This window comes from Dioscorea cayenensis, chromosome 3, assembly GCF_009730915.1.
Source record: "Dioscorea cayenensis subsp. rotundata cultivar TDr96_F1 chromosome 3, TDr96_F1_v2_PseudoChromosome.rev07_lg8_w22 25.fasta, whole genome shotgun sequence".
Lineage (NCBI taxonomy): Eukaryota > Viridiplantae > Streptophyta > Magnoliopsida > Dioscoreales > Dioscoreaceae > Dioscorea > Dioscorea cayenensis.
The window spans coordinates 3,236,385-3,254,182 of NC_052473.1; the positions used below are offsets into that span (position 1 = coordinate 3,236,385).

General features: G+C 32.1%; 1 pseudogene; it reads left to right on the forward strand.

The window, feature by feature from the left end:
• The first annotated feature begins 3,559 nt into the window (after positions 1-3,559).
• On the forward strand, positions 3,560-5,074 carry LOC120249437 (annotated as a pseudogene).
• The last annotated feature ends 12,724 nt before the right edge of the window (positions 5,075-17,798 follow it).

Sequence of the window (17,798 nt, forward strand, 5' to 3'; positions counted from 1 at the left end):
GATACACATGTGGATATATATAAATTTATTGAGAGAATCAAAAATCAAAATCAAATCTTATCTTTTTTGACAAGAAACAACAAAATCCATGATATCATGATTAAAGTGATGTGAGCCTAACTCGATTCAAATGAGTTGGATTAAAAAAATGAAGCATGTGCAAAAAAGAGGATGTATAATATGTTAAACAAGGACATCAAATATATCATAGAGAGAGATCACGTGTGATAGATGGAATTATACTATATAACTTATGTTTATTACATTCTTTATTTATTAAATGAAAATAAGAAGACAAAATCTCGTAAAACCAAAAAACACCAAATGCCGTATGCCATTAATAATCAACAATGAATTTTGAAACTGTTGTTAAATCTAAGGAAAGGAAGATTTTTTTTAAAGAAGACCCATATGAACAATAATGCAATTATGTCAATAATATCTAACTCAATTCAAGTATTAGATTATACAAATAATGACTGGCATTTGTGTGTATTTTAATTCAAGTTTTTTATTATTTGTTACTTACCCTTTACTGTGTTTTTAATAATTTTTATTGTTGGTCATACATAAAATAAAAATAATAATTGTTGGCCATACATATACCAAAAAAAACCAAAACATGGCTAACATTTGTCACAACTCCCAGTCTTCACTTGATCTCAATATACATTTATCAAAAATACTTAATTGCTAACTACCAACATAAATAAATCATGGAAAAAACTAAAATTGAAGAGATATATACAGATATAGAACTATTTGAACGAGTAGACGATAAGATCCCTTGCACCTTAACTATAGCAAACAATTACAAACCAATCAATACAATAAGAAACAAAAGAATTTATATTGTGTAACAATTTTATAAAATGCTTTTCAAAGGGAAAAAAACAAAAATATAACTCTAGAAAAAAGGAAAGTAGATATAATAAAATACATATATAATATAAAAAACAATACTCTTCTTTTAAGAAAATCTACTGTTCTTTTGAATTTTATCAAAAGTTAAACAATGTACATTTCATTCGTGTTCAGGAAAAAATATTAAAACTAAAACAAATCTACTTTTCTTTTAAGAAAATCTGACAAAGCATGATGAATATCTTTGACTAAAGACACCAAAAATGAATATTAAAAAATAACCAAATAAAAACAACACAAGACAACCATCTCTATTTCATTTTTACTTACCTTTTTTGCCTTTTTGTATTAATAATTTTGATTATTGGTCATACATATGCAAACAATTTTCACAACCCATTTTGACAAAATTATATATATATATATATATATATATATATATATATATATATATATATAGAGAGAGAGAGAGAGAGAGAGAGAGAGTTCATCAAACCTAACAATACTAAGTTACAAAATTAACTATTTTATGACATTTCCCTTCCTAACATAAAACTATGCACATCAAATCATATCTGATATCCCTCTAACTAATTTGCATACATCTAAAAAACTAATAGTTGTCAAAACTCCCAGTCTTCACTTGATCTCAATACACATTTAAAAAAAACTTGCAAACTACTAACTGTATAACCACCATCATAATACAATCATGCCAAAAAAAACTATAATTGGTGATATATATATAGAACTATGTGAACAGCAAGACGACAAGACCTAGTGCACCTTAACTATAGCAAACAATTGCAGAGCAATCAATACAACAGGAAGCACAACAATTTATATTGTGGGCCAAATCGATAAAATTTTGTCAAGGAAAAAAAAAATATACTTCTACCGAATAAAAAACAAATATAAAAAATATATATATAATATAGAAAAACTACTAAACTACTCTGCTTTTAAGAAAATCAACTCTTCTTTTGGATTTTATCGTAATATAAACATTGTATATGTCATGTTTCAAAAAAATTGTACAAATGTAAAACAAAACGACTCTTCTTTTAAGGAAATCTCAAAGAACATGATAAAACTTTGACTAAACACACAAAAAATTTTTAGATAAATAATTAACCAAAGAAAAAACAACACAAAGATGACCATCTATATATATATATATATATATGCATTTCTAAAGTAGTTGGGTCTATCCCAAAACAAATATATATATATATATATATATATATATATATATATATATATATATATATATATATATATATATATATAGATAACACCTGATAGAAATAGACTAATCTACCACATAATCATCAATCTCCTAGATCAAATGTGGTAACACTCCAACAAAAAATACATATCCTTGCGGTTTCAAGATCCTCTTTTGCTCATCGTTGCTTATTATTATTGTTCAATTATCATCCAATTTGTTTTTTGGATAGCAATAAAAAAACATATCATACTTATAGCTTTAATGTATCTATCCTGATAATGATCTGCTACAATTTTCAAGGTTATCAAAGTTGTTAGTTCCTCCGGTGTGGTTTGTGGGTATTAAGTAACACTTAAGCACTCATAGAAGTCTCACACAAACCAATAAAGAAAAAGCACACAAACAAACACAAGGAGACACACAACGTTGGTAACCCAGTTCGGCGTCCACTCACCTACGTCTGGGGGGCCAAGCTCGGAGATAAACAATCCACTAAAAGAGATAAAAATACATGAGTACAAACACTTGTCACTCACTCACTCAACAATGAAGATCACTACCCTCTCTAGATTGTTTGTTACTCACACACTCTTCTCCAAGAGTCACTCAAGAGTCACACCTACAATCTACGAGCAAGGTAGCTTATATAGACGCCTCAACATCCCAAATATAGCACATACCTCTTTTAGAATCTCCGTGGCTACTAATTAAAAAACTTGTCAAAATTAGCTGTTGCAACTCCTGTTGTAACATAAGTTGCAACATGGCTCTGACTGCTGACTTGACTGAGTTCTGGTTACGTTGCGGACGACCTCAAGACCCATCAACCTCCCGGTCATGCTTAGTCCGAGTTGATGCAGTCAAATCTCCCGATCCTGACTGCCGGCAACTAGCCTACCTCCTCAGCTCCTCATCACACAGTCCCCTCGCAAGGGGCGCACGTCCTTGTGCGTCTTCACGAAACTTGCCAAAATTAGTCTTCAATTCACCTAAATTTGGTCTTCAAAGATTCTCCAAACTTGATCTTTAATTCACCCAAGTTTGGTCCTCAAATCTTGCCTTCAATAGATCTTCAATCAATCAATTCAATAATTCTTCAAATCATATCTTCATTCACACCATGAATAGATCTTTCTTTAATTAAGCTCCACCATATTTGGTCTTCAATCATATCTCTCTAAGTATGGTCTTGATATGATCTTGTCTTCAAAATGTAATGCATTGCCAAAAATAACCCTACCAAGATCTTTAAGATAGCTTCACATGATCTTCAAGATATTTGGCCACATGTTGTAGACTTACTAAAAATATCACCACCATGATCTTCAAGATATTTGCCTTGCACTCCAAGTCTCCTTGCCATGTCACCATGCTTGCCACGTCATCAATTATGCCTTTTCACCATGGTTGCCACGTCATCTGCCTTGGTGTCAAATCATGCCAATTTAAATAGTGCGGTTGCACTAACAAAAGCAAAAGAAAATAAAGAGAATGAGTGCATCCAAATTCAAGACAATTTGTGTTTTTTGCGGTTGTAACCTAAGAAAGAAAAAGAGTTACCAAGATGCTGCCATAGATCTTGGCAAAGAACTGGTTTGCCTTCTTCCTTTTACTAAATTTTAATTGTAGTTTTTAATCACTCTCTCTCTCTCTCTTCATTTCCGTTGTTTTTCCTCTATTATTGTTCTTATAATCATATAACCTACTCATTTATGTATGCTTAGCTACAAATATGTGCACTAACCTAACAAATCCCTACAGGTGATGAAAAACATTAATTTAGTCTATGGAGGAGGTAATATAGGATTAATGGGCTTGATAGAGCAAATTGTCTTTGATGGTGGAAGCCACGTTCTTGGGTTTGATTTATGTTTGTTTTTTTTAAAAAAAAAATTGAAACCCCAGTCTTTTGAAAAAAACTAAAGATATTAAAAGTTTTTTCCCCCAATAACTCAGGATCATTCCTAAAGCTCTAATGGCGAAAGAGGTATGAAAATAAATTATTGAATATAATGACAAACTATTGAAAAACAAAAACTCAGAATACAAATACCAATGCCTATTTACTAATGAATTGTTTTATGAATTTGTCAGATAACTGGCATCACTAAAGGAGAAGTAAAACCAGTGATCGATATGCACAAAAAAAGAGAGATGGCTCACAATTATGATGCCTTTATTGCTATGCCTGGTTAGTACATAACCTACATATTTGATTTATTATATGCCCACTAACAATTTTTGATTTTCTTATCATTCCTTTATCACACATTATGCAAAAAACACACGAATCCTCTCACTAGTCATTATATATTAATGTTCTTGACATAAAACAACACTAAGTAACCTCAATTGGAATTGTTCTGCAGGAGGTTATGGCACTCTTGATAAATTTTTTGAAGTAATTACTTGGGCACAACTAGGCATACATAAGAAGTTGGTAATTCAATGGCAACTATACATATACACAATGGAAATGCTAAACAAATCATCACTAATGTATTCTTTGGTTTAGGTCAAGTTACTAAATATTGATGGCTACTCCAACTCATTGCTTTCTTTCATTGACCATACTGTAGAAGAAGGTTTCATCAACCCAAGTGCCCGCCATATAATTGTTTCCATTGCAAATGCAAAAGAGCTAATTGAAAAGCTCGAAGTAATGTTGAAATGCTAAAAAAAATAATATATAGGTACTAAACAATATTCTATTACACGACAACTAAGAATAAATTTCACTAAGACATCATTCTTTTGCAGGTAAAAAAAACTGCTAACCAGAACAAGGAAAACAAAGGATCAACTCCCAACCATTATCAAATCGATGAAGTTAACTCATCAGAGAACAATGCCGGGCAACCTCTCATATCCAGTTCACCTCTTAAAATCCCATCTGTAGTAACTCTGATCGACCTAAACCTCTCTGTTTCCATGGATGACAATGTTGAACACTCCACTATCTCTGATGCACATCCATAATAACAACCATGAATGGAGTGGAGTTCATTCACTTTTACTCTCTGTTTTTGTCCATTATGGAAGTGGAAGATCAAAAATTGAAAAACTTTTGCCTATGTTTAATGCAAGTGGTGTTTTTAGTAATATTATGATAAGAATCTTTGAGGTAAATATGAAATTGAGTAAATGCGAATGACATGTCAGATAAATTGAGTTACTCTTCCAAACTCACTTGACAATATAAATCAAATGAGAGAATCCATCACAACTCAACTTTCCTACCATTAATAGCAAAAAAAACATAGAAGTTATTCATGTATGAATAAATCCTTCCAAAATGTATGCAGACAAAATGAAAGGAAAAAAAAAACCCTCAGCATAAGCACGGGCCTCCACACTAGTATATATAAATATGATTGTTAAGTATTTGGGATCATATATATTTATATATATACTGATGTAGACAGTACACCACATCTTTGTAAAGTAAGTTCTTTGAATCATATATATATATATATATATATATATATATATATATAGCAGATATATATATATATATATATATATATATATATATATATACTGTCAGAACACAGTTAAAACCTTTGATATGAGATTGGTTTACCACTTTGTCTTATGCTTCCAAGTTTTGGAATGGCAAAGTGTTGGGTTGTTTTTAGATTTTTATGGAGTACATGTGGTCCGGCATGTTGATCCAAGATATGATGCTAATTGTAGTGGTCCATATGGGGTCCCCACAATGATGTTTGGGTTTTTTTTTTGTAAGAAAGTTAAGTACTTATTTAAATTGAGGTATGATGACAAAAATGAGAATTGGACAAAGTTCAATAACCAACCCAAAAAAATTTTTTAGCCACTTAGTTTTCTCACCCCAATTTGTTAGAAATGAACAGCATATTTCATTCTCATCCACTTCTTTTTTGTTTTTTCTGGATAGGTTTTTTTGCCTAATGTTTATTCCTAGTTTTGTTACTATTAATAGGTTTGTATTTTTGATCCACTTAAGTAAAACTTGCTCCCCTGTCCTGTGGTTCAAAGTGATTTACTTGGGATAACATGTTGTTGTATAGCATAGTTATAATTTTTATATATCCGTCGATTGTTATAGAATGATCCGAGCCAGACTTTTTGTATGTGTCTCTTTCTTTCTTTGATATTTCGATCCATGTTTATGATATTTAGATGGCATCAAACCTTATATATTCTCTTAATATGCAGAATTGATAGAGCTTTTTTTATCCATGTTATATGTTCTTTTAAGATGCAAAATTGATATTTGAATGGCATCAGCTATATGTTCTTTATGATACATGTTTTTTTCTTTGATATTTCTAATCCATGTTTATGATATTAGAAAACAGAATTGATAGTGTTTCTTAATTGATAGAGTTCAATTTTATTTTCATGTTAGTTCCAACTGCAGAATTATTTACTATCAAGATGCACTACAGTGTTGAGGGGGTTCAAAAATTTGCAGGTTACATAGACTTTTGTTGTACATACCAGATTTCAAAATTAGAGCTGTTATCTATGGGAAAGGATCTTAATTTAGATGTTCAAGGAAGTAGCATGTGGTGGCTAGGTAGCAATGGTAGGTAGAATGAGCTTAGGGAGATCTAATCTGACATGGATGCTCTACAAATGGAAATGGCAGTAAATACATCTAACAAGGAAGTCTATGTTCTTATTAAGGTTGCAGATGATCAGCCTGGACATGATGAAACAAGTGAAAATGAAGAAGGGAATGAGGAGGACAGTGATTTAGAGGGTATATTAATTGGTCTAACTGATCAGAGGAACGCAAATGAGGATGAAAGTGACCTAAGTGATTCCAGTTACAACTTTAGTGATGAGTCTAAAGAAGATCCAATTGATAGCAGAGAGATGAATAGAAGTTTGGTGATTATACATGGTGTACCCATAGAAGGGCAGAATAAGGATGATTGCCATTCAGATTATGTAGGATTTGAGGAGCTAAAGTCAGCATCATCAAATTAGGAGGTTATACAGCAAGAAAGAGGAAGGCTTGGGTCCATCCAGGAAGTTCATTTTATGGTGGTCCTGCTGCATGAGTTGATTTTTTTTCTTGGAGTTTTTTTTTGTGTTGGTTGCATGTTTGCTGACATGTTATTTTGTAACTGCAGTTTCCATGTAATTGGAGAATGTTGTTATAATTTCTGGAATTGCTTTCTCCAGGAATGTTTTTATGTCTTTGGTTGTTATGGTTTTTGTAATTGGAGTTGCTTGTTATAGTTTCTCCAAGAATGATGAATTACAATTTGTCAAAATGATCCTTTGTTTGTTAGTGAGAAGCATGTGTATTCCAGAATAATTTGTATTGGTTTAATGCAATCAATTCAATGTTATTTACACTTTGGTATGTCTTGTTATTGTATTCTAGCATATCAGTTTGGTTAATGTTTGCAGGCAAAGAAACTAAAAATGCTCACCTCCATTTACAGTTTGGTATTTATGTTATTTTCTTTGGATAGGCACACCAGCAGGTTCCAAGTTTAGCTTAATTGCATTGATAAGCATAATTGTATTTGTTCAATTAATTAGTTTGCAACAAGTGTTGTTCACTTAATTAGTTTGCAGACATGGTTGTTCAATTTTAGCACACACCCTAGAACTCCATTCCCATGTTTAACTTAGTTACATATCACTCAAAATAGAAACAAAATTAGTTTACATTAATTACTTTGGATTTTGGGACTAATTGACTGGAGTTAGAAACAAAAAAAAAAATCTATTCAAACATCAATTTCTTCCAATTGATCACATCTTCTACAACTCCATTCCATTTTCAGGTTTAACTTAGTTACATATTAATCAAAACAGAAACAAAATTAGTTTACATTAATTACTTTGCATTCAGGGACTAATTAACTGGAGCCAGAAAAAAAAACTATTCAAACATCAATTTCTTCCAATTTATCACATCTTCTACAACTCCATTCCATTCACAGGTTTAACTTAGTTACATATTAATCAAAACATAAACAAAATTAGTTTATATTAATTACTTTGCATTCAGGGACTAATTAAATAGAGCCAGAAACAAAAAAAAAATCTATTCAAACATCAATTTCTTCCAATTGATCACATCTTCTACAACTCCATTCCATTCCCAGGTTTAACTTATTTACAATATAAATCCCAACCAGAAATAAACTGCAAAAAGCCCAAAATTAAATTTCAGTGAGCTTCATCCTCCTAGCAACCTTAAATTGATTGAAAAATCTTCACTGACTAGTGAATCCTCCTTTGAGAGAATATTCGAACTTCATGCTGGCTTCTCCTTAACCATCTCGGCCCCCATTTTAAATGCCTAGGTCTTTCTCCTTGGCTAATGAAGAACAATGGCAACAAAGCTCCAAAGATATATGGGTTCTTGCCCCCTCCCTTGCCGATGATTGAACTGGGTCGTCCAATGGAAATGAAGAAGAAGAAGAAGAAGAAGAAGAAGAAGAAGAAGAAGGAGGAGAAGGAGAAGGAGAAGGAGAATATCTCTTGCTATCCACTGGACCAAGACTAAGACCAGAGAAGAAGATGCCAATGTGGCACCTTCTTGCTGACTAGGTTTAGTTAGCTGAGTAAGCTTGCCACTTGAGACTTATAACGTGGCCCGGTGAGAATGACTAAGATTCTCCGGTAGCCACATCAGCAATAGGGGATCAGAATTCTCTGGATGACCGGCCGGTGAAATGAAATTAAAGTTGGATGATTGATTTGGAACAAATTGAAGTATAATAACCAAACTAAAAAACGAGCAAAGTTCAGTGACCAATCCAAAAATTAACCCGGAATATATCAACAAAAGATCTTCCTATGAGAATATTTTTAGAACTCGATAAAATAAACACTATTTTTATATTATTTTATTTTATTATAAATAAAAATTATCATCAATATTTATTTCACACAAATATACATATCTTAAAATCATAAAAATTATAAAACCTCCACATAGAGCGAGAGAGGGAATTATACTAGCTATAAGTATTTCGATCGTACATATATATATTCTTATAGTTTTGGTATTAATTTGGAGAAGTCTCTCTCATTTATTTATTTATTTATTTATTTTATATTTATGAAAATTTTCACGTACAAAAGTTTTGGTTGAATGAGTGACTCTTTAAATGCGGCACAGATCGTGGTCCAATCAGGATTGCATGGATGGCATGGAATTATAATGTCAGAAAATTTAATTGTCAAGTGAGCAACAGTTATGTGTCTCGAATGGATGTAACTGAAGAATTCCCTGTCAAAAGTAAAAACTTGAGCAGCATATAAATATATCAATTTATGTATGTGTGGTATTTATGGAGGGTGTGTCAGGAGTGTGCATATCAACCGTCCTTTCGGTCTCTCTTTAAGGCCATTTGTTGTTTCTTCATTATTGAACTCTAGAAGTTTTATTTTATTTTATTTTATTTTGTGAGTTTTATTTTGGCCTACCAACTATATGATTATTTTATATATAAAAAAATTCCAACTTGGTGTTTAAACCATTCATGCAGAAGGTCAATTGTTATTTCATTGGGCAATTTTCCTGATTAACCCTATTTTAATTTTTATTTTTATTGTCTAAATAACCCTAGAGTTATTTTTATTTGTCAAAAATAACTTTAAAAACCATGATTGTGCATTTTTCATTTTTTTAACCTATTTTTTTATTATTGTTTTTTAATTTATTATTTTTAAAAACATGTTTAATTTTTAAAAAAATTATTATTATATTTTTATTTTTAGATAGTTCGACATAAATGGTGATAAACAACTAAATGGCCAAAAAAATTAGAAGCAGATGTATGCACATGAATAAAAAAACCTTGATCTTAATAAATATATAATGCATACTCTCTATATAAACAACCTAGTTATTATAAAAACTATTTACCCAACACACAATAAAAAAATATGTAATATAATCAAAAATAATAGCTGCATTTTTTTATTTGTACTAATAATTAATTTTTAATAAAAAAACAATTTATTTAAATAAAAAAACCACAAAACAAAAACAAAAAATTATTAAATACTATTAATTAACCAATCTATTTACTTAGTATAAAATAATGATATTTAAAAATATTTAAATCTCTATGTATAAAATAAGTTAAATTAATACTGATTAAAACAATTGCTGCTTCAATGATTCCAACTCTAATAATAATCGAAATATTAATAAAATAATTTGAAATAATTCCCAATTTAATAATTCTCAGTTAATAATAATAATTCTAATTTTAAATAATATTTTTATTTTAATTACATTTAAAAAAAGGGTTAAAAAAATGCTACAAATAAGCTATTAAAATAATTATAAAAATGATGGGCTAAAATGAAAAAATTCAGTGATTTAACATTTAAAATGTCACCAATGAGCACATGGGTTAATAGGCCATTTAAAATATTCATGTGCTGATTGGGCATTGATGTAATGACCCTAGACAATAATAAAATTTCATAGAGTTAATAGAGCAAAAAACCCATATTCCACTTCTCAATAAAATAAAAGGTAGAAGGTTGGAATTCTATTCAAAATTTATCAATAAATTTTATTAAATAAATAAATAATTAAATAAAATAGAGTTTAAATGATGTGTGTCAATCAATACTTGCATAGTCCAATGATAAAAGCACTAGATAGTACATGGGCAAACGCAAGTTTGAAACCTTTTGCCTATAATAATATTTACAGTAATGCAAATGGGTTTCGATGGGTCTCCTATAGGAGTTGTATACGTACCTCCCCTTTCAGAGATACATTGCAGGGGGATTTATTAGCTCAATATGTTCCTATAAATTTTTTAAATATTCACGTGAAAGACTTTTATTACCCCATGTGATGTTTATCCCTTTACCTATGGTAATATTTATAGCAATGCAATTAGGTTTCAATGGGTCTAGCTCCTATAGGAGTTGTATTGCTCCCATCAGAGATACATTGTAGGGAGATTTATTAGCTCGATATGTTCTTATAAATCTTTCAGATGTACAGGTGAAAGACTTTTTATTGCCCAATGTGGTGTTTAGCCAAAAATAATAAGTCCCGTCATTGTAATTGGTGCATTTTTTTATACATATTTGTCTCTCGACCAACTTTTAAGTGGGATGGTGGGCGGATATATCCTATTGTGAGAAAAAAATGTTTTCACCGGAAGATCTTTTGCTAGTAGTGCCATTATCCCCACAGGCTGCCTATAGTAATATTTGACTAATATCAAGAAAACTGATTTGGAAATTATTTGTGGTTGATGTTTAAGTAGGCTATAAATGGGCCAAGCTCAATTGGATGAGGCCAGGTTGAATTCAAGATTAGCTTGACTACCGATTTTAATTTTGAAAGCTTTAGTTTGGCTTAATTTAGCTTGAATTTAAAGTGGAATGGATTTTTTCCCCCTTTTTTTTAAGAATCCAAATGGGAAAAGATTAAGTTAAAAAAAAAACATATTAATAGCTTTTTATTGTTTTTAAAATAAGTAATGCAAATTATATAATAATATTATATATTGTGTATATATATATATATATATATATATTTTGACCTAAAGTGTTAAACTCACGAGTCATGATTAATTTTGGGCTCGAAGAACAAATTCAAGTTTCATTTAAAATACTAAAAATTTTGACTCGAGCTTATGCTCTTATTGAGTAACATCAAGCTACTTACAAATATCTTTATCAATTGACAATCCTAGTGTCAAAGATTTATTTTATTATAATAATTGTAAAAATAAACTTTTATTGAGAGAAAAGAAGAATTTTGATTAATTATAAAAATATTTAATTTTATTATTATAAATAGATATAAAAGAATGCATAACAATTTTATTTTTCACATGTAATCCATTTTTAAACTTGAAAAAACCATCAGTAGAAATTTAATGCAATTTTACTCTTGTAAAGAACACGAAAAAAATGTATAAATGAAATAAACTCAAATAACATGATGCTTAAGTATTTTCCAATATGAGAAATTAAGAAACTAGAAAGTTTTTAATTTTTGCAAGTGGGCAAGTAAAAGAATCTCTATTTTTAACTCCCCATTAATTTATTCCACTGAAGTAAATTAATATACGAAGTAGCCAATACAAATCCTATACATGATCACGAGAGGCGGAACTAAGGGGACTAGTGGGGGGGCTTCCATCGCTCTTTGGCTCCGGTGAACTTTTTAACCGACCGGTGGAGAACTAGCCTCTTCTCTATAAAGGCTGCAGTCTCTCAACCCGGCACCCTCGATCACCAAGTAGGTAGGGATGGCATGGAACTAGCCCCTTCTTTAACGTCGCCATTGATGACAAGGTTATGCTCGGAGTTGGACTTGGAGGAGAGTTAGGGAGACCATGAAGGGAGGATGAAGAAGAAGATGAATAGTAATATTCAATAATTTCAATCCATGCATCTCAAACATTAGACTCTATTTAATATATGTTGACTCAACCCACCACTAAACTTCCTTGAACTTAAACACAATTAAGATGATGAAATCTCTTCCATCCATCTGAAAGACTCAAACCGAATTCATTTGATTCAACCCAACTTGCTTAGAACTTAAAAACAATTGAGATGATGAAATCTCATCCATTCATCTCAAGGACTAAAACCAAATTCATAGTTGGTGTCCTGAAACTAACCCCGCCTCTGGGGTTAGATTAGGGACATCAATTCGGTGGGTGTAGCATTACTCTTTGATTTAATTCAACCCAACCTGCCTTGAACTTAAACACAATTGAGAGGATGAAATCTCATCCATCCATCTCAAAGACTCGAATCGAATTCATTTGATTCAACCAAACCTGCCTTGAACTTAAACATAATTGAGATAATGAAATCTTATCCATCCATCTCAAAGACTCAAGATGAATTCATTTAATTCAACCTAACATGCCGTGAAGTTAAACACAATTGAGATGATGAAATCTCATCAATCCATCTCAAAGACACAAACAGAATTTATTTGATTTGAACCCAACCTGCCTTGAACTAAATGCAAACTCGTCGTATTTAGTTACCTCCTCTTAGTAGCATGCATCACATAGATAGCAATTCAAGTTTGATAAACACAAATAAGATTTTATGTTTTTTTTTTAGGTTTTTTAACCAAAGGTTACATTGTCGCACTATTTTGTATTAGAAACAATTGATATATTAAATGAATTTTTTTTTTTGACATTCTGCCCTCAGCCACCCCCACCCAAATAAATCCTAGTCTATCTCTGAATCATATGATAAAAATAATTAGTATGAACAAAGTGTACTAAATGGAGCTATAGCCAAGAAACCTCCCTAGATGTTTGAATTTAATTTAAAATATAAATTAATATTATAAAAATATTATTTTAAATTTAAATTTAAATTAATTTTAAAAATATATATTTTGGATGATGATAGGGACGCAAGTATACGTGCCGATTGCGTAATAAAGTGTGCGTAAGTGCAGAGTGTCGGTCCACAAGAAAGGAGGTGAATACTAGTAATGACTCTAGACTAGAAAAATAGCCTAAACGATTGAGTAATGTGTGTGTGAATAAAAGCAAATTAACACAAGAAAATACGGGAAGTAATAGGAGATAAATCAAGGAAGAAAGCGATGTACGGGCATAGCATCCTTCTAGGGTTATCAGGCATAAGACAATGGTTGTCTAAACATGCAATCCTATTTAAACCGAAAGGTTTCTAGAAATATACAAAACCCTGATTTCTCAGGCGAAGTGTAACTGAATAGGTGCAGAGCTGATACAGACATCCACACAATCACATTAACAATCTATGAAACCTTATTGTGGGTTAACGATAATCTCTTAAATAGATAATCTCTCCCTAAAGAGAGAAATTTCTCCTAATTCGAATACAGAGCAGAAATGCTATTTCTCCTAAAATCCGCTCCACGTGATTGCAAAGAGCACGAAAATTATCATCAATCCACTCAAAATGATTGTGGGATACAAAGTCTCCTAGATACCCTAACCAAAGGTGTACCCACTATCCTCTCGAATTGCGGGAAGTCTATGCTAGGTGGGAATTTCTTCTCGTCACGTAGCAATACCAAGTATGATTGCTAGGGCTTTCGTCTCACTAGCAATCAAGCATTCAATCACTCAATTAGACTCAAATAAATATAATTGTAAATAAAAAATCAATTAAGCATCAAAGAACCAACAACCAAAGTCAAGAAAATAAACCCTAGAGTTTAACTATGCCCAAACATTTATAAATTAGCACTCTATTAATGGAGGGCAAACATTCAAGACACAAATAATGGAGTAAACATGAAAGCTATGAAAACCCCTTTTCAATCCCTAGGATGAAGAATTGCCAGAGATGTTTCCACGCACGGCACCAAGATGAGCTTAATGGCTACGATCTTCAATCCTCTTGAATGTAGATCCGAATCCCTCTCAAATCTCTCCTTAAGTGCTAGAGATTCATCTATTTTCTTCCTCAACCTCACCTTCAAGAATCACCCCAAAGAATAGAAAGATAGAATAAGAGATGCCCTAAAAATTCTCATAAGTTGTATTTATACCCGACTGCTTATAAGCTGCTTACGGGCGTAAGGGCTAGGTCGTAAGGGAGCAGGAGAAGATAGTCATGAGCCTTACGGGATGACTTACGGTCGTAAGCCCCGTCTGCAAGATTTTATGTTTATGTTACGGTCCAGTTTACGGTCGTAAACGCTGGATCGTAAGCTTCACTGTTTTGCCACTTGCAACTGCCCTTATGTGCGTATGCTGTGATCGTAAGCTCCTCTAAATAGTTCTTACGGGCATCCTTACGGGCGTAAGACTTGCTAGTAAAGTCTTATGAATTAGCTCTGAATCCCCCTTACCAGCATAAGCATGACCGCAAGGTCTTTTGCAATTAATTTATGGCCGTAAGAAAGACCGTAAGCTGCCTGTAAGACACCTAGTTTGCCTTGTTCTTATTCTGATGATGCCAGAAAGCTCCAACTTCATCGTTTAAAGTCCAAAATACTTTTTTTGGCTCTCTCTCATCTTTAATCACTACCCTAAGCCTATTAATGCACAACACACTATATTTAGCATCGAAGTCCATAATATGGTTCTAATAGATGCCAATTGAGTGTACAAATTGATATGAAATGCATGAACATTGTACACTCATCAGATGATCAGTTATTTTGAATTAAAATGAAATTATTTGTTTAATGGGAAAAAAAAGTAAATAGAGATAATATATCATGGGATCTTGTCGGATTTATTAGTCAAGCTTAGGTTGTGTTTGTTTCAAGGGATTTGGAGTTCCATGTAACTCCAAATCGTTTATCTTTTTAAAATTAGGTGATTGTTTTGAGGGTATTTATTTTTGTCATATGGTTTTTGAAATCCCATTAATGAAGGATTTTTGGTTTATGGTCAAGCCCGACCGTGAAAAGCCAAATCAAGGTTTTATGTTTTTTTATTGAAATCCCTCACATGTCATCATGTGAGGGATTCATTACTCAATCAACACGAAGGTGAGAATAGCTTACTAGTTTGGAGTTACATTAGCTTATGAGGGAGTTGAAGCTCGTTAGCACCGTGACGGCATAACTCCTCATCACTAACATCGGAGCAACTCCCTTCTAGTTCCTGTTCCTTAATTCCGATGCTAGTGTAGCTCAGTTCTTGCTGCAACTCTTCAACCAGGACACCGGCATAAGTCAGTCACTATTTTACCTTCTCCAAAATCCAGCCATGGCATCGGATTTGGTTGTTGTTTGTGGTTGTGGTTTTGGGGGGGATTAAAGTCAGTAAGATTTTTCAACACAGATCTGGCAGTTTAAGCTTCGATTCAGGTAAAAGTGAATTTTTTTTTTTGGATGTGAATGTGAGTGTTTATATTGTTTAGTGGTTTGGTTGATTTGGTTGTTATTGGCTTTGATCTATTTATTTTGTGAGCAAAGCATGGATTTTTGTATTTGTGGCTTTGAGATCTAAGAGATAAATCTTTGTTTTATGTGTTGGATTAGTGCATTTTTGTGTGTGTGCCGCTGATCTGGGAGATGGATCTTTGAAAATGTTGCCTGATCTTCAGTTTTGTTTTTGTTTTTTTGTTTTTTTTGTTTTTTTTTTGTTTTTTTGTTTTTGGTGTTGTAGCTTGAAGGGAGTAATGATGAAGCTTTGACAAGATATCTATGAAAGCAATTGTTGTTTCAGTAATAACGGGTAAGTTTCACTGGTGGCCACAAATGTTTTTTTTGTAATGTTGTGGCCACAAAACTATTCTCCAGTCGCACTGATGGCCACAAATATTTTTTTTTGTAACGTTGTGGCCACAAATGTTTCAACATTATAATGCAGTGGCCACAAAGGCTTCCTACGTGGATCATGTGTTTTGTGGCCACGTCATCAACTTCACCAGAAATAGCCCCCAAATATGCCATTGTGGCCATCAATACAACCGGAGAATAATTTTGTGGCCACAATGTTACAAAAAAATATATTTGTGGCCATAGCATTATAATGATGAAACATTTATGACCACCAGTGAAACTTACCCCAGTAATGACTTGTTTGGAATTTGTTGATTTTTTTAGTATGTGTTTGAAGGATTTGATTTGGTTTTTAATTCTGTTGGTGAGTAGGTGTTGGTGAGAGGTTTTTAAGAGGGGGGGTTGATATCAGTGCACTTGGTGAAATTGAAAAGGAAAAGAGTAATGGTTTCTCTCCTTGCTTGTTTGAAACGGTTACATTGCAACCTTTAATTTTGACTTTATTTTCCGAATTGAAATTTTGGAAGAACATCAGACCTTTTTTTGCCTTTTAAGCCTAGTTAAATGACAACTTTGCGTAGAGAAAAATAGAGACTTGAAAATTCCAGGTTTTACTTTGAATGAACAACTAAAAAGAAATTTCAGTTTTTCTAGTTTTAGTTCCAAGTTTTTATGTATTGATATCTTGCTTTCACTGTAAGTTCAAGCTTCATCTTCTATTAGTTTGATAGGAATTCAATAAATGTGTACTTTTGAATAATTTGTATTGAAGAGGAAGGAGAATTGGTTGAAGGGAAAGGAAAAAAAAAAGGAAAATTTTATATTTTGATTTGCCTATATACATATCTTTTAAATTTCAATAAGGAAATGAAATATGCTAGAGGTGGAATGGATTAGCATATTGTCCAACAAAAGCTCTATTAGAAGAAAATGGCTTGCAAAAGGTGGAATGGATTAGTATAAAACCTTTCTTTACAAATAACAAACTTGTAAAAATGGCTTACAAATTAAGGTTTTAGAAATTGTAACAGAAGACAGGTGACAAAGAGAATACATAACCATTATATTGGATGTAATTGGTAAACTCTATTGAAATATTGCTCAAGAAAAGAGTTTTGAGTTGGAAGAGATTTGGTTTGAGTTTCATGAGATGACATGCAAAGTGGTTAAGTAGACCATTGGATAACTCAACAAGGTGGTCTATTTGATAGTGATGTCTCAATGAAACAGGGCGAGTGTTATTCTTGATAAATGGCTTAAATTGATTCTTGACTCTGTTAATCATAACTTCTTATCTCTGTTGTTCTTAACTCTATTAAAAGGCAAAAATACAATGGCATACCACTGCTTTTTGTTGGTAAACTAATAATGTTCTTGCATGTTTGGAACATGTAGGATAAATGGAAGACATTGGTTCACACTGCAGGGATATCTCCTCAGCAGAGAAGGGGAGAGCCAGTCCCCCAGAAGCTTCTTGATCGTATAAACCCCTGT